The 22,005-nt window shown below is 35.8% G+C and overlaps 1 pseudogene; it reads right to left on the bottom strand.

Moving 5' to 3' along the window:
* Positions 1 to 20,402: 20,402 nt before the first annotated feature.
* LOC149238667 (ubiquitin carboxyl-terminal hydrolase 6 pseudogene) lies at positions 20,403 to 21,181 on the bottom strand (annotated as a pseudogene).
* Between the last annotated feature and the right edge of the window lie 824 nt (positions 21,182 to 22,005).

Here is a 22,005-nt window from a genome sequence, read left to right as displayed (position 1 = left end):
ATGAAGGATAGTGACAAGGTTTTGGAGAGTGAATTTACATAGACAAATATGACTCTTTACAATGTGTAACATGTCTTCATTACATGACAATGACTCTTTAAACTTTTATGAATAGATGAAAATATCCCTAAGGGCTCTCAATGGTGTGAAATTTCCTAAAACCAGAATCCCTACTACAAAAAATTGATGTTACTTCTCCTACTTGTTAATCCATGCAAGTTATTTGTTGTGTTCTACGGTAAATATCGAAGTAGTACAACTACAACCTTCACTATTTAAAATAATATGCAGAAACAAAAACTGAACAAGAAATAAATACACAACACATCTACATAGATATTTTTGGACAAATGTCCCTAGAAAATCCCAATGCAAGAAAACTGGTTCAGTAGCTGAGGGTTTTATTATTAAACAGTAGTAATTTTTGAATACAATCTTTGGATGCCTTCCCAACAATCCAATTACAGAGAATATCAATGACAGATAGATAAGTGAGGTTACCTCACACTATCACTGGAAATCCTGGCTAATCAAGCCACTGAATGAACTACCTATGGCTGCCTCTATGCAGTCGTTGTGTCAGCCCAGTGTCACACCCTCTGGGGACAACATCACCGCTTCAGCTGATTGATTTGCTACCCAGGAACTTTGATTTTCACCTCCTTGTCTCACACCTTGGCTTCCATCTTCTACAATCAATTCCTTCAGCAAATTTTTGGATTCCCTCTTGGCTTCTGCGTTGCCTCTACGTGGACTTGCGTGGCTCTACGTCAGCCTCTCTGTCTCTACGTTGCCTCTGCCGGATCTCTCTTTGCCTTCTCTGCTGAGTATTCTACGACTAGGAAATACTTCCCTTCAGATACTATCCTTGCCCCTCACTGCAAAAGATCACTATCGAAAATCTCTTCGGCAACTGCTCTGCTTTAGAAAATTGAACTTCTGATATCCCCTCTGTGTGTTCTCCAAGTGCCTCTCAAGCCTCTTCTTATATCTTCTTTTTGGACAACCAACAACCCAGATTAACTTCTAATCAATGACTTAGACCATTTTGACGTGATGCTCATCTTCTTCTAGAAGTTACACCCACAATTTAGATTAATACTCATTAATTATTTTAATCTCCTAAGTTTAGACTTAGGGTCCCATTAAAAATAATTAATTATTTTAATAAAACTATGTCCACGTGGAATTTCCCAAAACGATTTCTAGGTATTGGAGAGTGCATGTGTCTAAGACTCCCTGCGAATTTTGAGACTTAGAGCACATCTAATGCTATCATAAATCAATAATCCCTCTTACCGATGAATGTGCTCTAGCAATGCACCCTGCTAAAGCATTACTCTATTTTGTGACATCTCCTTCTGCGTTGCTGATGTCTAACATCCTGTCCACCAACTAGTGCGCAAATGTTGCATCTGTACTGTTGCTGACCTTGCCACTTTCAACACTGCATTCGTAATGCAACTCCCTCTCAATTCTACATCTGTGCTGCTGCTAGAACCGCCACTTCCAATACTGCATCCTTCTCCAACTGCTGCTACTACTGCATCAACAACGAAAAAGCATCCAAAATTACTAAACAAGTGTTGAGCATGATGCACCTCATTTCTGTATTTATGACTGTTGCTAGTCTCTACGCTGACCCTTTGAACCCTTTGCACTATTGTTGACCTCTGCTTTGTGCCAACTACATTGCTGCCAACTCTTCTCTTTGTTGCTCAGTCTCTGGCGCTCCTAGCCACTGCAACTCTCACTCTGACACTCCTTTGCATCAATTGACCCATTCCATCCTACTATTACTGATCTGGACTCTCGTAGCAAGGAATTGATCTGAGAGGTGGGCTCCTTAAGGATTCTTCCCATCTACAATCCTTTCGAACTACAACTCTAAATATCCCCACCTCCCTCTTGGAGATGCTTGGGCTGTCATGGAAAACTCCTCCTCCTAGATCTTCGCGGCTGCAACCTTCAGATCATGCTTCTCATATTTGTCCTTCTTCCTAAGAGGACACTATGTTGCATAGTGATCGTTTTGTCACACAAAGTGTCTAGTCACCACGACAACGCTCAGAGTAAGGGTTGTCACTCTAATCCTTACTCACTCTGTTTAGACTCTCTCCTAGACAAGTCAAGGGGGGTAGTCCCTAGGGTGAATGAATGAGAATAGCCTGTGGAACATAGGCTCTAGGAGGCTTAAAGATGGACAGATTGACGAATGTAAATGAATCCTGGTTAACTGAGATGAATATATTAAACACTAATACAACCAATACACAACCACAAAATATAAATGATTATAGACCAGTGCCTTTATATTCAATTAATCAAAGACTAAATAGAAACAAGTTACTCAGAGAAATTTATAATGTGGCAAAGCAACAGTCATGAACAATTAAGTGTGAATGCTCAAAACTTTAACACACGGGATATTGAATCTAGATTTAAAATATTTTTCATTAATAACTCAGATTTAGAATAATTTATCATTTTCCAATAGGCAATATAATTCTTAAAACATTAATCCCACTTGTCAATAGAGAAATCAATACCACAAAAATTAAGATTTTACATTTAACACCAATGACACCAAGGAATTTTAAATTTGAATTTTAAGTATCCCTTAGGCAATTAACTTAATGTGGTAAAATGAAGAGATAAAATTTTTAATGTGACCAAAGTAAAACAAATCAAAAGGCTTAATAAATTGAAATTTTAATGGGCCATAGGCCACATTAAAATTTAATGTGAAAGCACAAGTCCTCTTTTAATGTAATTCCTTAGCCATTCTAAAATCACAAAAATGAAGATTTTTTAAACTTTTTAGATTTTTAAATGTTTTTGAATTTTTTTTAAATTTTAGATTTTTTAATTTTTTAAAACAAAATCAAAATAATGAAAAATAAAATAAATTAAAACATAAAAACCCAAAGTCATAGAAAAACAAATAAAGAAAAAAAAAAAAAAACAAAACAGAAAACAAAAAAACAAAACAAAAAACAAAAAAACAAAAAAAATCATAGTAAAAAAAAAAAAAAATGAATCTAGAAGTAAAAAAAGGTTTAAAAAAAAAAAACCTACGCATACTACAAATGAAATAAAATGAAAAAATCGAATTTGTAGAACCTAGCCCTAATGCATATTCAAAGCAAACAAAGTTAAAACAAATAAAAAAATGAATCGGATGTTATTGTTTTTTGTTGTGCAAGTAGCCTGCTCGATGGTTAGAAGTGAGGGGATGGACGAGGAGATGCACGTGAAGATTGATGGATACACACAGGTTTACAGGTGATGAAGAAGACAAGAACAACAAAGTGAGGAGCAATGATTTGCATGTTTTGAAGACAGCGAGGGAAAATAAAAAGGGACAGACGCAGAGGGAGCAGGCAGAACGATGAAGATGGAATTTCGGGCTTCAATGGGCAGCGATGGTGTTATGAAACCAGCTAACAAAAATATAGAAAAGATAGATCAACGCCTTAGAATTCAGACTCTTCAAGGGGGCAACCTCCTTTACATTACACAAATGAACAATTCTTGGATGATACAAATGACAAGACCTCCTTTCTATATATAGGAGTTTAAGGGGTCATAATATAATCAGAGTCAACATAACAATAATAATGTAAGGGCACAATAATAAGAATAGTGGGCTTCTATGGGGCACAATGATAACAATATGGGGACTACATGGGAACAACAATATAATAAGGGGGTCGTACTAATAACAATAAGGGGTTACACTAGTAGTATAGGGACCTAACATGCCCCTCTCCTTCAAAAAGTGTTGTCCTCAATGCTTGAGTAGTTCTTGATGCTTCTGTATAAAATTATTTTCCTCCCATGTGGAATCTTCAGTGGTTAAGTCCTTCCACTTGATGAGATACTTTGAAATTGATCGATTTCGTAGCTGTTGGGATTTTTTTCTGTGACTACTCCAGGTTACAATATAATTTTTCCTTCCTCATCAAGTTCTGGCAATATTGTTTGAATTGAGATCTTCTACAACTTTTGAATGAGTGGCCACACTTCTTCGTCCTTCTTCCATCCATCCCTTGCTTCGTTTATTCAATCTGGTTGGATAATAGAAATAGCACAAAACAATGCTTCTCATTAGGTAAGGTCGCCATTTTTACCTTCAAGTGTCTTCCCATTAGGTAAGGTCGCCATTTCTTAAGTGCATGTAGTATTGCCAACATTTCCTTCTCATAAATAGCTTGCTTGAGATGTAGCCGTAAAAATACCCAATCACCTACATCAAAACTTCTTTCACTACGATGTTGATTAGCCTGTTGTTTCGTTCGATTCTGCACCAAAGTGGTGTTACCCTTTAAAAGTTGGAGAACTTGTTGTTGACACTTGATATGATCTTTCACTGCTTGAATCTTTTTCTTCTTGATATGTCCTTCTATCTTGAGAGTTTGAGGAGTGGTAATTTCTTCCAATGCATTATAAAATGTGGTCGGATTCATTTCTTCATGCTCGATGTGATATTTCACTTCTTGAACATTTTTCTTCTTGATATGTCCTTCTATCTTGATAGTTTGAGGCGTGGTAATCCCGACCAATTCATTACAAGATATGGTCGGATTCATTTCTTCTTTCTCGATGTGATCTTTCACTTCTTGAACCTTTTTCTTCTTGATATGTCCTTCTATCTTGGGAGTTTGAGGAGTGGTAATTCTTGCCAATGCTTTACAAGATATGGTCGAATTCATTTCTTCTTTCTCTTGGGTTGGTTCCTGGTGTATATCCTCTTCTTTTGATGTTTCTTGATCCTTTTCTTCCTCCTCTTCATAATCTATGTAAAATAATTTCTTCTCAACACACTTATGACCTGTAGTGTATTTGTTATCACAATTGTAACAAAGACCTTTTTCTCTTTTTTCTTCCAATTGTTGTGGTGTAAACCTTGTAGGTTGTGGAAGGCTAGGAGAAAAAAAACTTCCATAATTTTAGTCGTGAGTGGTGGGATTCCTTGTTTCCATAATTTTTCTTTCAATTTTTCTTGCCAACCTGAATCCCTTCTCCAATGAATCAGGTTCCCAAAGATGAACCTCACAATGAATGTTATCCTTTAAAGTCCCTATGGAGACATCAATCCTCTGCTTCTCTGGAATATCATTTTCCCTTATATTCAATTTTTGAAAGTCCTCAATGTTCTCTGCCATTGAACACTTTTGTTTGAGATTTATCAATTGTATAAAGAAGGTGTTTCTCTTTGTATCCTCATAATGTGCTATCATTTCCTCCGTGAAAATTGACCACGTAACAAGTGTTTTACGAGAACAAAGCCCTTTATACCATAAAAATTGATCCGGTTCTAAATATGAAGATGCAATACGTACCTTTTGTAACATTTTAACGTCATATAGATCAAAATATTTCTCCAATTGTAGTATCCAATTTACCGGATCCTTGCCATCAAACTTCCTCATATCACCTTTTCTCGATTTTAGGAGCTCGATATTGAAACGACTATAACTCTGTAATTTCATATCTCCAATCTCTGAAATTGCATCCTACAGTAGATCTCTGAGTGCTCTTTCTAACCCCACAAGTCTGATCAAGATTGGATTATGTAAGGAAGAGTTATGTCAAATCTCTCACAATGAACTTATTATAGTTTGGTTCAGTAGAGCGTACTTGTATGACATGTCATGTGTCACTGTTTCAATATTAGGACATGAAACTGATACATATAGAACTACAAATTGTCTTCTTTCTACAACGTCTTATGAAATTTCAATCTGATTCTCAAAGAGAAATTTATGAAGGTCACCTATTTAGGATGTAATTCAAGAGCTTGCAGAAACCCTAAATGTCTTGGAATGTATCTCCGTAAATATAGCGAAACAAGATCTGCAATTCAAGTCCGAGCTTCATCAAAATTGTGGCTCAAATGGGTTTTAATTTCAGAGTCTAAACCTTTGTAGAAAAACAATTATAGCGAAAATTCCATGATGACCTATTTGAGATAGAATTTTGTAGTTCTCATAAACCCTAACTTCTTGATATAATATCTCTGAAAATATAGCGAGAAAAGATCTGAAATTTTAACTTGAGGTGCAGAACGATTTCGGCTCAAATGGGTTTTTGTTTTATCTTCTGAAAAATTGTAGCGAGAAATTTATAGCAAAAATTCCATGATGAACTATTTGGAGCAGTGAAACCCTAGAATCCAAAGCTCTAATATCAAATGTTATGAAACCAGCTAACAAAAAGATAGATCAACGCCTTAGAATTCAGCCTCTTCGAGGGGGGAACCTCCTTTACATTACCCAAATGAACAATTCTTGAATGATAGAAATGACAAGACATCCTTTCTATATATAGGAGTCTAAGGGGTCATAATATAATCAGAGCCGACATAGCAATATCAATGTAAGGGCATAATAATAACAATAGTGGGCTTCTATGGGGCACAATAATAACAATATGGGGACTACATGGGAACAACAATATAATAAGGGGGTTGTACTAATAACAATAAGGGGTTACACTAGTAGTATAGAGACGTAACAGATGGATAGTTTGAGGAATGTGGGGTCGAGAGAGGGAGTGCGATGGAGCTACAATCTCACATAAAGAAATGGTTGTGGGTTGCCGGAGAGGTAAAAACGCAGGTTTGATGGGAGAGAAACATAGGGATCTTGAGCAGTGTTTTGCATTCAACAAGGATATGACATTGTAGAGAGAGTGGAGCAGCTTGGACGCAGAGAAAAGAATGGAAACTCGGGGAGGAAGAATGGAAAGGAAAAAATCATGAATGAGGAGAAACCCAAGGCAACAAATGAATTTGAAATTTTGAGGAACAGAAGGAGGAATTGAAAAATGATTTCAAATTCTTCTATAGGGAAAAAATGTAGTAGATAGAAAAGAAAATGGTAGCCCAATAAACCCTTAAAAAATTTCCCAGAAACTTCTGAATAAAATGATATATTCTTCTGCTTAAATTTTCCTTTCACAAAACTTATGAATTCCTCAAAAAATTTGAAACCCTTCAAGCTGTAAATTCTTTTGAAGAATATCCCTGAAAAATGGTATTGAGGCCAGATCTTACCCTCCAGGGCCTAGATTGTTGAAAATAGCAACAAGAAATGCTAAAAATAGAAATGCTATAAATAACATTAATATAAATAGCATTGCTATAAATAGCATTTTAGGTACCAGTGTTGGAGATAGCAACAAGGAATGATAAAATCGAAATGCTAGAAATAACTTTGCTACAAATAGCATTTCGGGATAGATTCCAATTTTAGTTAGTCCCTGAACTAAAATTTAGAAGTAAAATTCGAATTTGATCTTAGCAGTTGTTTGTAAAATAATTAATTAATTCATCTTGAGTTAATTAGTTGTAGGAAATCAAACATGAAGTCTATGTGAAGACATCCAACAGTTTCTCCATTGATTGAGGAAGTTATCCCTTGATTAAAGGAGATCAAGATGAGTTGTACTTTGAGTTGTAATTAGTTAGCTCAGTTATCTGAGTTAAGTCTAGTTAGATTAGTTCCAACATTTTGAGGAACTAATTGTGAGTTTAGTCAGTTAATGCATGCATGCATGCAACTAGTGTTCTCCAGATAACTGAATATTCTCTCATAAATAACTCATGCATGTCAGTTCAGACATAGACCCAGTTGAGATTAAATGAAGGGTCAATGTACTATCAGTTGGAGGAATTTTCCTATAAAGGAAACTCATCCATGCAAAATGAATTATCTCCTTCAGGATTGCGCAGTTATTTCTGAGTTTGGTGAGTTGTGAAAGAGGTTAATTCACACAAGTGGCAGCATTGGACCCCAAGAGAAATTGCACAAGGAAATAGGAGGCTTGGAGGGCAGAGGAGAAGGTGTGAGAAGCCTTTGACTGTATATGAACAGCAGTAGAATTGTATTGAGAGCTAGATAGCTTGTGAGCTAAAGCTTTGTGTAATCCAGAAATATTTCCACTTGTATGATAATATAGAGATCGGGGTTTTTAGTTGAGGCTTTCCCCAAAGTATTCTTCTGTTTTCATGTGTGATTGCTTTCTCATTCTCAGTTATATGTGTTCTATTTGATCTTTCTCAAATTCGATTAAGCTTCCGCAAGTTTGTTGTAGAAGTAGATCTTGTATTTTGCTTTAGTATATTGCATAATCTGTTGATCTACAGTGAGAAATTCTACATGGTATCAGAGCAAAGGTGATCAAAGCGAAGAACAATATATAAAGAAGGGAGAAGTTTGAAGTTTGAAGTTACTGATTATAGAATTATAATTCTTATCACATCTCAAATTTCACCATTGGCGTTCAACGGTCTAAGGCTCGAGTATGCCATTGATGGCAGCTCGAATTATATAGCCTGGAAGGATCGCATGGAAGCAATATTAGAGGACAACGGTTTTAAGGACTTCATTGATCAAGAAGTCCCCAAGCCAGCAGCAGCTAATGCTACGGAATTGGCAGAATGGAATAAATGTGTGGCTAGAGCGAGGAGAATCCTCTTAGAGGGAGTTCGATACCACATTGTCTCGAGCCTCCATGGGAAGGAGACACCATTTTCAATGTGGAAAACATTGAAGGATCTATATTAGAACAGCAGCGATCAAAGGAAGGTGGCACTGAAAGACAAGCTTCGGAAAATCAAGTGTGAAAAGGGCGACACGATCTCTACATATCTGAACAAGCTCACCACCTACAGGGATGAGCTTGAAAGCGTAGGGATCACGACAGTCGATGATGACATGGTGAGTCTTTCTCTCTTCGATCTTCCTAAGAGCTAGCATAGCTACCAAGACTCAGTAAATGGAAGAGAGAAATTTCCAGATTGGGAATGACTTTGGTCAGATCTGATACAGGAGGAGATAAGGAGAAGCACCAGAGATGGTTCTTCATCCAAGGAGGATGAAGAAAATTGTGCCTTAGCGAGTAAGGCAAAGAAAGGGAAGGAGAAGGATTCTCATCCCAAATCGAGTTCTTCCTATGGTGGGAAGAAGTTTGACAAATCGAAAGTGCGATGCTTTCATTTTCATGAAGTGGGCCATTTTGCTACAAATTGTCCACTGAAGAAATCCAAGGAGGGATCCAGGGAAGGATCAGAAGGTGAGGCACTGGCCTCAAAATTTGAGTTTGATTTCACCCTCATCGCATGCATGGTTTCATCCATGGTGGGATGTGGTTGGTTTCTTGACAGTGGAGCTTCATTCCACATGACCGGCGATAAGAGTTTGTTCAGTACCTTGGAGGAGAAAGATCTCCAGATACTCATAGAGATGGGTAATGATGAAAAGTATAGTGTCTCAGGAGTAGGCACAGTTGTTTTTCAGAGGGAGCATGGAGCTCACATTACCTTGACAGATGTGAAGTATGTGCCAGGACTGAGGAAAAACTTGGTATCAATCGCAATGCTGGAAGACAAAGGCTATGATGTAGTCTTTAGTAAGGGAAAGGTTTTCCTTAGACACGTCACCATGAGACAGGTGAAGTAAATCGGTTCACGAGTCAAAAACATGTATGCTCTTGAGGTTCAAGATGCATGCAAAGCCTTGAAGAGCAAGGCAAATGTTAAAGACTTGGTGGTTGAGAGGGAGAGTACATTACCTCTCAACATGCGGCGCTAGAAGAAGTCTCAGACAATTGTGGAGGAGCCACAATTGGTGAAGCAGCTTCAGGAGGTTGTGGAGTAGCCACAACTGGAGAAGCCGAGAGGAGATCGAGTGGAGGCATCCACTCATGCAAAGACCTCCAGTAGGGGGAATTTTGAGCCAAGTGGGCAGAGGGATCACATGCATCCATACCTCCAGGTAGGAGGTGGGGCGATGTGGAGTGACAGTCCTAAGAAGGCTGGAATAGGGGCAGGATCATTGAGGTACCCAACCTCTTTGATTAGACCTTGCTACGGGAGCCTCGATGAGGAGTAGTAGGATTGGCTGAGTGGGTAGAGACAGATGTGGATGGAGCGGCAGAGGAAGCTTCAACATCAGAGGATGTTTCTAGCCTAACAGGGAGGTCCATGGAGGCTAAAGCTTCAATTACTTAATTCTCAATAACTGAGATGCAGTGCAGTAGTGGGCAGCACGATGCAACATGATGAGAGGAGGTGCAGTGTGTATGCATGCTGGGAGATAGGACCAGCAGTAGCACAGATGCAGTAGCAGGAATCAGTGTGATTGATGCAGTCAGAGATCAAAGTGACAGAGGCTAGAGCAGTCAGATACTGAAGAGCATAGAGGTGCAGAGTTTTCAGTCGACATAGGTAATAGCAGTCAGAGACTTTAATGACAGAGGCATCATTCTAATTCAGGTTGGATATTTTTTTTGTTTCTAGAGTTGTTGGAGCAATAACACTAGGGAGAAGTGTTGCATGCAGAACATTCCAAAGGTTCAAGATTGGGTTCAAGTTTAATGTCTTTCTTGTTGAGAGGGAGTGTTGAAAATAGCAACAAGAAATGTTAAAAATAGAAATGTTATAGATAGCATTTCAGGTACCAGTGTTGGAGATAGCAACAAGGAATGATAAAATAGAAATGTTATAAATAGCATTTTGTGATAGATTCCAATTTTAGTTAGCCCTGAACTAAAATTGAGAAGTAAAATTCGAATTTGATCTTAGCAGTTGTTTGTAAAATAATTAATTAATTCATCTTGAGTTAATTAGTTGTAGAAAATCAAACATGAAGTCTATGTGAAGACATGTAATAGTTTCTCCATTGATTGAGGAAGTTATCCCTTGATTAAAGGAGATCAGGATGAGTTGTACTTTGAGTTGTAATTAGTTAGCTCAATTATCTGAGTTAAGTCTAGTTAGATTAGTTCTAACAGTTTGAGGAAATAATTGTGAGTTTAGTCAGTTAATGCATGCATGCATGCAACTAGTGTTCTCCAGATAACAGAATATTCTCTCATAAATAACTCATGCATGTCAGTTCAAACAAAAACCCGGTTGAGATTAAATGAATGGATAGTGTACTATCAGTTGGAGGAATTTTCCTATAAAGGAAACTCATCCATGCAAAAGGAATTATCTCCTTCAGGGTTGCGCAGTTATTTTTGAGTTCGATGAGTTGTGTGAGAGGTGAATTCACATAGGTGGCAGCATTGGACCCTAGGAGAAACTGCGCAAGGAAATAGGAGGCTTGGAGGGTAGAGGAGAAGGTTTGTGAGAAGCCTTTGACTGTCTATGAGCAACAGTAGGATTGTACTAAGAGCTGGATAGCTTGTGAGCTAAAGCTTTGCGTAATCCGGACATATTTCCACTTGTATGATAATACAAAGATCGGGTTTTTTAGCTGAGGCTTTCCCCAAAGTGTTCTTCTGTGTTCATGTGTGATTGCTTTCTCATTCTCAGTTATATGTGTTTTATTTGATCTTGCTCAAATTCAATTAAGCTTCCACAAGTTTGTTGTAGAAGTAGATCTTGTATTTTGCTTTAGTATATTGCATAATTTGTTGATCTACAGTGAGAAATTCTACATAAATCTAGTTTCAAATCAAGCTTCTCTTTCAGATCTGAAACTTGTACTTGAAAAAACAAAAACAAAAAACACCTAGAACCCAAATATACAAAAATAAATAAGACCCCAAAAACCCAAGTCAGAAAACCAAGAAAAATTACAGATCTATGTACAAAAATGGTAGATCTATCAGATCTGGGGAGTATGAGTTCAGCTCCATTCCCAGATCTGATAATCTAAGGCTCTCAACAACCAGATCTATCAATTTTCCACAAGAAAATAAAAAATAAAAAATTAAAGGAGGTGCTAACTTGAAACCCTTAGTGCATCACCAACAAAAAAATCTTATGATAAGTCTGGGATTAATTTTATTGGGCTCCTTAGAAAACATGGGTCGGGAGTTGGCTGGTCCAATTGAAAACTTCCCATAACGCCCGATGATCTAAAATCAATATTTCCCATCAAAACTCGATCCATCCATTAAAAATAAAATGAGAAAATAATAATAAAGCTCAGAAATATAGAGATACATCCTATTTCGTTCAAAATTTAGATTATTATTCAAACCTCGGCAACTGAGCAAGATACATGTACTCAAATCACTCTTTAAAAGCTATCATCAATGGCATAAGAAAAAATTATGCATGAAAATAACACATCTTACGTTATACCCACGAAGAGTAACACTGGAAAAACTTAACACCAAAATATTTCTTTATTATCCAGAAAAAGATTACACAAAAGCTTCTTGATAAGCATACAACTCAAAGGTCGGATAGATCGACTGACAAATGACTTCCTATTTAAAGATGAATCCTCCAATGGCTAGTTCAAGTGATCCTTGTCAAAGCAATCTCGGTCGTTGATGAAGATTAAAAAGAAATTTAATCTCATCCGTCGAAATATTTAAATATTTGGGGAAATTTGAAATTTTTCATTAAATGCCTTTTAATTAACTCAAAAAAAAATTGAGTTAATTTCCCCAAAAAATTGACTTTGACTTAACCCCCAGGGATCAAAGGTTTAAAATTTGGCAAAATAATTAATTTACCTTAGTCCCGGGATTTTTTAAAATTTAATTTTTAAGGATTAACGAATTTTTCCTTTGGAGAATTTAAATTTGCCTAGGACATAGAACTAATTAAATTTTTGGTTTAGGATTTTAATCAATTTTTGACCAGAAAATTTAATTAATTAACCTAAGAGGGGATAGATTATTTTTCCAACCCTCAAGACACTTTACATCATGATTTTCATATTTTTTACATCGCAAGGGGAAAAACTCATTTGTAATAGACCCTCACAGACAACCATTTTTGTGACACAAACATAATCTAGCAGTCCAAGCAATTTGTAATAAAATAACCTAATCAAATAGCTAGGCTTATTCTCAAAATACTTTTGCATACACTCGATCTAGAACAATAGGACTTGCCTAAGATCTTAGCGACAAAATCCATTCCATCTTTGGGGTAAGAGTGGAGGAAAACTCTGTCGACCATCTGAGCATGGATCGGTGAGACAAAAAACCTCCCAGAATGGAGATCGTCACTAGAAAAGTAGGTTTACCTAGGTTGTTACATACATGACACAGATCTGTTGAGATTATTTACATTATACACATGTGGAAAGGGTTTACATAACATCTTGGAAGTCAGGTTGATGATGATAGTTGAACGACATGGACACGTCGATCAGGTGTTATCCATTTTGCAAAAAAAGGGGTGTACTTCTATGGGTCATTGACACGTAGTGGTCAACATCTGTCTCTACTTGGGGACACGTTGCTACACCGGAGGAATGTGAGAATCCATAATCTGCATCCATGCAACACAAAATATAACATAAGTAGCATCCATCCAAAAATCATCATATAACATTAAGCACATGAAGTATATAATCTCTTCATTTATTAACTATCCTAATAACATGAAAAACATCTACCTATAAAAATAAAATACTGAAATAAAAGGGTGTAGGGTTAGGAATACAATACAATGGATGTCCCATGGCATCAGATTCGTTCATTGTAGTGCATGTTGAGCATTTGCCTGCTTTCAAGCAAATCTTTTGGCCATTTCTGAGATATGCCATGTCCAATCCTACATACGGTAGGACTTTTTCCTATCTGAAAATCAAGCTTCTCGTGGTTATCGGATGCATCAAATCGCTTTCTCATTCTCTTTTCTTGTGATTTTTCTTTGTGGCAGGTTGTATCACTGATGACGTGGAATATTCTGCTTGAAGACTCTTAGATGAAGTATGTAGGATATGCGTGACATGTCTTTCTTCATTCTACATCTACTCTGTCAAGAATGATGGATCAATCTCACAGGTGTCATGAGTTATAACTTGATCTTCTTTGATCATATCATTTTTATTTAAATCTTCGTTAATGGAGTTAGCCTCTTTCTCGGGATATTCACAACAAGACGGGACTTGTGATTTCCTCTTTTCCAGCCTCTTATGTAATGAACTCATTTCTTTGGCATGTCTTATTATTAACTTCACTTGATTAAGTTCCATATCTTTAATAAGTTGAGCTTGATTAACTTATGCATTCTTGCTTACTTGAGCCTGATTTAACTATATGTCTTTAACCATTTGAACTAACTCCTTGAAATTATTTTCAACTTCTATAGTCTCCTTAATTTCATATTTCGCTTTGAATTTGTATTTATCTCCATATCTATCTTCAAAGGCATCAATGATTGATTTTAGAGAATCAAAAGTGTTATTAGGGAAAGTAACAAACCAATCTAAAGCATCTCCAGATAAGGTAAGAATGAAAATCTTCATCTTGACATCTTCATATTTAGAATATTGGAGACACTTTCTTATACAGAGGCTGACATTATGAAGGTGAATTTCAGTAGTAAAATCATTGTTACCTTGAAAAGGAGGAAATTCATTGATTGCGTCACCAAAAAAAGAAGGATAACCATGTGGAGCTCCCTAAATATTAGTAAAACCACAAGGAGAAAACAAGTGAAAATCCACGATGACTTGTTTGACAGGAAAAAGATGGGCCAAGTGGATATCAGAGAGAGAGATCCCTACTCAAGAAAATGAAAACATCTACAAGAAGTGAGCTTCTAGTAGAAATTCTTGTAAGAAATGGAAGAAGTGGAGTCGCCAATTAAGCATGAATCTCTCACAAAGTTTCCAAAGGTGAAACTGCAAAGTTAGTGGATGGAGACAGATGGATATTCAGGGAGGGCTCCTTGTCTGAGATTAAATGAATAAATAAGTGGAGTCGCCACCCAAATAGGAAACCAACCGGAATGTCCAAGTGCAGAAAGTGAGGATGAAAGGATTAGATGAGAGAGGACGAGAGTTAGGATGGTGAGAAATGAAGAGACGAAATGATGCCAGAAAAATGATATAAAATGTCATAAAGACAAGGTCCAGTAAATTTGTCCTTGGTGGTAATGCCAAGAAGTGTTGGCTTTGCCGACTCAAATGAGAGATGAGAAATGAGAAAAATGATAAGGAAATGTTGTTGAAATGACGAGAATAAAATATCCCCGACAATAGTGCCAAAAAATGTTGTGCCGCTTGATGGGCTAATGAATAGCGGAAAAGATGAGATGATTAGAAAAATGTCGTGAGGACCAAGGACAGAAAAACTATATCCCTAACAATGACGCCAAAAAATTTTGTCACACAAAGTGTCTAGGCATCGTGACAATTCTCAGAGTAAGGGTTGTCACTCTAATCCTCACTCCGCTTAAACTCTCTCCTAGACAAGTCAAGGGGGGTAGTTCCTAAGGTGAATGAATGAGAATAGCCCGTGGAACACGGGCTATAGGAAACTTAAAGATGGAAAACTTGACGAATGTAAATGAGCCTTGGTTAACTGAGATGAATATATTAAACACTAATATAACCAAGACACAACCACAAAATAGGAATGATTATAGACCAATGCCTTTATATTCAAATAACCAAAGACTAAATAGAAACAAGTTACTTAAAGAAATTTATAATGTGGCAAAGTGACGATCATGAACAATTAAGTGTGAATACTCAAAAATTTAACACGCGAGATATTCTATATTTAAAATAATTTTCATTAATAACTCAAATCTAGAATAATTTATCATTTTCCAATATGCAATATATTTTTTTAAAAATTAATCGCACTTGCCAATGGAGAAATCAATACCACAAAAATTAAAATCTTACATTTAACACCAATGACACCAAGGAATTTTAAATTTGAATTTTAATTATCCCTTGTGCAATTAATTTAATGTGGTAAAATGAAGAGATTAAATTTTTAATGTGACCAAAGTAAAACAAATCAAAAGGGTTAATAAATTGAAATTTTAATGGGCCATATGCCACATTAAAATTTAATGTGAAAGCGCAATTCCTCTTTTAATTTAATTCCTTAGCCATTATAAAATCACAAAAATGAATATTTTTTAACTTTTTAGATTTTTAAATGTTTTTTGAATTTTTTAAAATTTTTATATTTTTTAATTTTGTAAAACAAAAACAAAATAATGAAAAGTTAAATAAATTAAAACATAAAAACCCAAATTCATAAAAAATACAAATAAAGGAAAAGAAAAAAAAACCAAAACAAAAAATCCAAAGTCAAAAAAAAAAAAAAATTGATTCTAGAAGAAACAAAAGGTGAAAAAAAACCTGCGCATACTACATATGAAATAAAATGAAAAAATCGGATTTGTAAAACCTAGCCCTAATGCATATTCAAAACAAACAAAGTTAAAAAATAAAAATAAAAAATGAATCAAATGTTATCATTTTTTGCTATGCAGGTAGGCTCGACTGTGGAGAAGAGTTCGATGGTTAGAAGCGAGGGGATGGAGGATCTACAAGTGAAAATTGATGGATACACGCAAGTTTGCAGGTGATGAAGAAGACATAGACAACAGTGTGAGGAGTAGTGATTTGAAGGCTTTGAAGATAGCGAGGGAAAAGAAAAAGGGATAGACATAGAGGGAGCAGGTAGAACGATGAAGATGAAATTTCGGGCTTCAATGGGCAGCGATGGAGAGTTTGAGGAATGTGGGATCGAGAGAGGGAGTGCGATGGAGCTGCAATCTCACACAAAGAAATGGCTATGGGTTGCAGCAGAGGTAAAATCGCAAGTTTTATGGGAGAGAAACGTAGGGATTGTTGAGGCAAATTAATTACCTATCATTTAATTCTCATCCCGGGGTTTTGTAAAACTTGCGAAGCGTGCATGCACTGTATATGCTAGAAATTAACTTTAAATTTAGATCAATCTAACTACGAAACCAAATAACGACAAACCAAATTCACCTATTCTAATTCAACAATCAATTCAAAAGAAATTATATTACAGTGTACGGAATTGAAATCTTAATCTACCACACTTGTAGGAATTGAAATCTTAATCTACCACACTTGCAGGAATTGAAAAGCACACCACTCTTTCAGAAATGAAGTTGCTTGAAATGAGATTTACTCTAAGGGATCATATGTGCATTCTCAAATCAAGATCCTATGAAATGAATAATCAAAACCACATGAAATTAAATGAAAGCAAAAACAATCATTCTTAACCTCTCACACAGGAAAAGATATGAAAGAAAATAAAAACAATCACTCTTAACCTCTCACACAGGAAAAGATATGAAATCAATAAATCTTAATCTATGAAAGCAATAAATCTTAATCTATGAAAAATAATAAATCTCACACATTATAGGTGGTCAATCCAAAAGCATGAGAGATGGAAAGTTGAGAGGCTCCCAGTGCAAGCATTACCAATCAAGGTGAACATCACTCATGAGCATGGTGCTAAATATATATTCCATTCAAAACATGAGTAATCTTAACTTTCCACCTGAGTATCTCCAACTTTACACATGCCTTTGAAAGTAGGAGGCTCTCCTATTTATACAAAAACATAGGAAGCTACTTCATTAATAGAGGTCCAAAATTATCTCCCTAGATCCCTAGAAAATCTCATAGAGTTACAATTCAAATAGGTAATGATGAGACACACAATCTCATAGAGTTACAACTCAAATAGGTAATGATTAGACACATGTCCTCTTTGACCTTTAACCAATCTCCTTCCATATGTTGAAGGGAATTCGAATTTGAGCATTGGAGGCCACATAAGGGTGCCTTGGAAGCTTCCAAATGACCTACACATGTCATGAAACTCAAGCCACTTTTAGGTATTACCATGTATGTGTCATTTTTCTAAGTTTTAACCATAAATTCACTTAAAATACTAAAAATCATTAGCTTTTGGAAAACACTAATGGAACCCATATAATTATGAAAATGGAGGCTAATGAAAGGTTATATGGTCATGGAGTTGCGACATGTGAGAGAAATGGTAGCGATAAAGGTGAAAGTGGATGATATTTTGAAGAAATTTTGGAGGCTCTACATACCCCCCAACTGACATTATTGCATGTCCTCATGAAATCTATTGCATTGCTTAATCATGATTTGCCTTTGAATGAGCTTGGCTTATATCAACTGTCCTTAAACTTTTCTTTTGACAATTTCATTTCTTTTTGCCAAGTATTCCTTTTCATACATTGAATTGCAGAATGTTTGGTTCGTTCTTGTGTGACAACCAAATTTTAATTGGTATTGGTTCTTGTGTTTCAATACCTTGTTTCTTTTTGTTGCATCAAGATTCATTGAACATATTTAAGAATGCATATTTGAATCAGCCATATAATATGCTCATCATTTAGTCTTTTTTAACCATAATGCAATAATAATGATTAGGACACGTACGTTAGGATGAAATGAAGTGAAATGGAATGAAGTGATAAGAAGAGTGATCATAAATGGATGTCCCCCCCCCCCCCCCCCCCCCCCAACTATAGTTGTTTACGATTTTTTTTCAAATGAGAAAGGAAATATGGTGAAGTATTTTCCAAAAATTATAATTTCAGTATTATAGGAATTCTATGATTAAAAGCTAGAAAAGAACATACCTTTACTTACCTAGGAAGTGGACAAACTGTGAATATGTAGAGAAGTTGTAGCTGCTGCTGGATCATGGAATAGAAGGTAGAATTTCATTTGCTTCTTGGTTGCATAAATGGTGGATGAGGTGGTGAAAGTGGATTCTTTATTTCTGTTGCTAAATCTGTTGTATCTACTACAAAACGTTGAAATGATATATTCTTCACCTGCTACAAAACTTTATGGTACAATTCTAGTCATGCGAATAAATGTGTTGTTATCAAGCATGAAGAGAAGTCATTGGATTACCAGTGATTAATGAATGTCGTTAACCAAAGCGAGGCAAACTCGCCATTAATGTTAACGAGTGCCAAGGTACCTAAGTAAATCTTGCAAAGTGCGAATAAATGAGTTGATGTTGATCCACTTGCAAGATCCAACGATCAAGGGACATTGATGTATTCTCATGATTGTCGGTGAGAGAACTTGTCGTTGATGCATACAAGCCTCAAGGTACTAATAAGGACTCTAGCCTTGAACCTAGATAATGTGCTGATGTCGATAGGCCAAGACTTGTTAGAAGGGATGCATTAAAGAACCCCCCATCATCTAACGCAAGTATGGAATAATGATTTTGGAAGGACTATGGATGGAAAATTTACATCAAGCAAGATTTATTTAATGGAAAGGAAAATGACAAGAGGGTAAACAAGTAAATGGAAAGAAAAAGGACAAATCAACATGTAAGAGAGTTGAATGTCTCTATTAATGGGTTAATAAATGGAAATTATGGAAAATGTGAACGGAAAATATAAATGGGAACATGCCGACGATGTTTAGTGAAAAATCCTTGAATAGATTGTGATTTTGGAGAGGAAAAATGATGGCATTTATGAATGACAGAAATGGATTTAATTGGTTCATGTTTCTTGAAATTGGTCATAGAAAACCAATCATGCATAATTGGCTTCCTTCATTTCTCTGATTGTCTTGGAACCTGAAAACAAACATGGCACTAACATTGCAATAAAACGTAAGTGTGTTCAAAGAGAAGTGATCAATTTCTTTTTGATACATACACTAGTAAAACAGGTTCATGACGTGTCTTTGCTTCAAATTATCATGGTTAGTCCAATTTCACAATTGTGATAATAAATCCATTTTCTAAAAGGATAATATTCACAATTTCCTCAGTCATAGCATTTCATAAAGACAAAAGAAATATTATTTGTGAATGCTTAATGATTCCTGCAAAACAATGCTCAATAAAAAAATCATCAATCGATCCTGCAGATAAGGCACCCTTACAGTTCTTCTTCTTTCCTGCATCATGCTTGAAGACATAACAACTAATAACAATTTTTTTAGCATGATTTTGACAATGTAAAAACTCAATCTTAACAAAATTCGATTTGCAATTAAGTTTAGTTAAGGTGAGCTATTGTGCTTTTATTAAATTGTTTTTGTCTTGTGCTTTATGATTATTATTTTTTTTCTTGCTTCGACAGGTGTGTAAGTGAACCATCACACCAATTTTTTCTCAATTTTCTCCAGTCATTAAATGAATTTCACATCAATTTTTATGACAATTTTCCATGGCAATTTTCTTAAAAAATAATAAAACATACAATCTAAAAATTAATGTAATATTTAAAAAAGTAAAAAGAAAAATAGATGTACATAAAAGAAAAACATATGTACAAACTAAAATATATATACAAACAAACATAACAAAAATCATAACAAAACCTATAACATAAATGTACAAATGTTATAAAAAACACTTCATTAAAAAAAATGTAACAAATCATAACAAAACATTAAAAAATAACATATAAAATTCTAAAAAAAACACAATGTAACAAAAAAAATAAAACATAACAAAAAACAATGTAATAAAAAAAAATGAAATTTGCCATGTATAAAATGTTTCCATATGTGAAAAAAAAGTCAAACGTTTAGAAAAATGTTGAAGTGTTTTGAAAATGAAACATGGTTTTGACTACGCAACGTTTGAAGAATGGAGAGGCGTTGCTAGAGTGGTTCCTTCAACTTCTCACGTAGCCCATCAAAACATAAATCTAGAACATCCAACTCTAAAGGATAATTTACTGCCTTCTAGTTTGATTCTCTTTTCCAAAAGAATCGTACAAACTGTATGGTTAAATAATTTGGCAAGGTGTTAATGTGTGATTCCTTCAAATACACTGCACTGCGACCTCATGTAGGATACACCTTCTCCAGTTCAGACTTCAGACCCTGTTTCAGTCCTTCATGCAAATGGTTGACCTCATGAGAAATGTGAAATTTTAACGAGTACACCAATTTTGTCTCTAAACTTTCCTCCTCACTTTTAGCACATTGAATCTTGCTTGTAAGCTCAATCCCAAATAAAGACTTCATAGATTCACTCGAATTTGGGGACTTGAGAGATTGTGACAATGTATAGATAAGTTGTGTCGAACATTCCTCTGCATCCTATTGCATAAATAGACCATTATGTTGTTGGGTAAACTGAGGTTACTTATTTCTCAGCATCATCCAGAATTGCATAGGTGCGACAACTCGAGTGCTTCTATCCACCTCACCAAATAAATCCCTAGTAGCCACAGTTAAAAAAAATGAAATGAAGGGTCTAAATCACTGCTCCTCCCAAAATATGTGTACTTCTGTAACGCTAAATTCAACTCTGGAACCGGATGTAAACATTGTACAGTTGAATTCTTATAGCATGTATTACCCAAATTAAATAAACTAGCTGTGTGGCCCATAGATGCACCATATTCTTCTTTAAAAAACATTTTTATGCCCATGGCTATGTTGGTTACATGATTGGGCAGCCACATGTAAGGAAGATTTGTTACTGGAAGGAATTTTGCCAGGGTTCGTTGCACACGCTTTTGGATTTTCCTCACTGAAGGGAAGTTTCCAATGATGACTAAGGATTATAACTGCCACTCTAGATCCATTGATCCCACCTAAACCGGTTCACTTGGTGAGAATATACGGAATAAGAAGGGTTTTGTGATGCAGTCAATTCCGTCTCAGAGATGAGCAGTGTGTACTTCCCGTAATGTTATGAACATGGCATGTTCTCAGAAACATGCATTAGCGGGTATGTTAGTGAAATGCGATGTGCCGGCTCCGAAGTGAAAACACAGAAGGTCTGGATTTTGTTCATGGTGAAAAGATTCTTGCAAGCACCGCACCATTGCCAGAAATTATCGTTCTCCATTGGCCATTTTTCCATGCAACAATAAATAAGATTCCTTCAAAGACCAGAGCCCTCAAATAGGCATGTAAGGGCCAAGCTAGAGCTCAAATTGCACCAAACAATAAAACAGATCACAACTATGTACCATCCTGGGCCAAACTAAAAAGAATTGCCAAAGCAAATCCTGGTATGATCAAGAAGCCATTATTGTTTTCTTTTTATAATTTCCAGATCAAAGGCCCAGAAGATCAGGTGATAAATATGGTCTCGGGCAAGCTGCATATGCCAAGGAGGAGGGAGGATTGTGATGGATCTCTCTCTTGTGGGTGATATGGATTAGATCAGGCTCAACTGCGAAAACTAGCCGTTTCTGCAGCTGTGCGCCAGATATGCAACCATTCAAAGAAATTTCGAAGAAAGATT

This window comes from Pinus tabuliformis, chromosome 8 (genome assembly GCF_031772625.1).
Source record: "Pinus tabuliformis cultivar Carrire ecotype Pingquan chromosome 8, CPIR1, whole genome shotgun sequence".
NCBI classification, from domain to species: Eukaryota; Viridiplantae; Streptophyta; class Pinopsida; order Pinales; family Pinaceae; genus Pinus; species Pinus tabuliformis.
The sequence above is the reverse complement of the archived record's forward strand: the minus strand, read 5'-3'. Positions and strand labels throughout refer to the sequence as shown.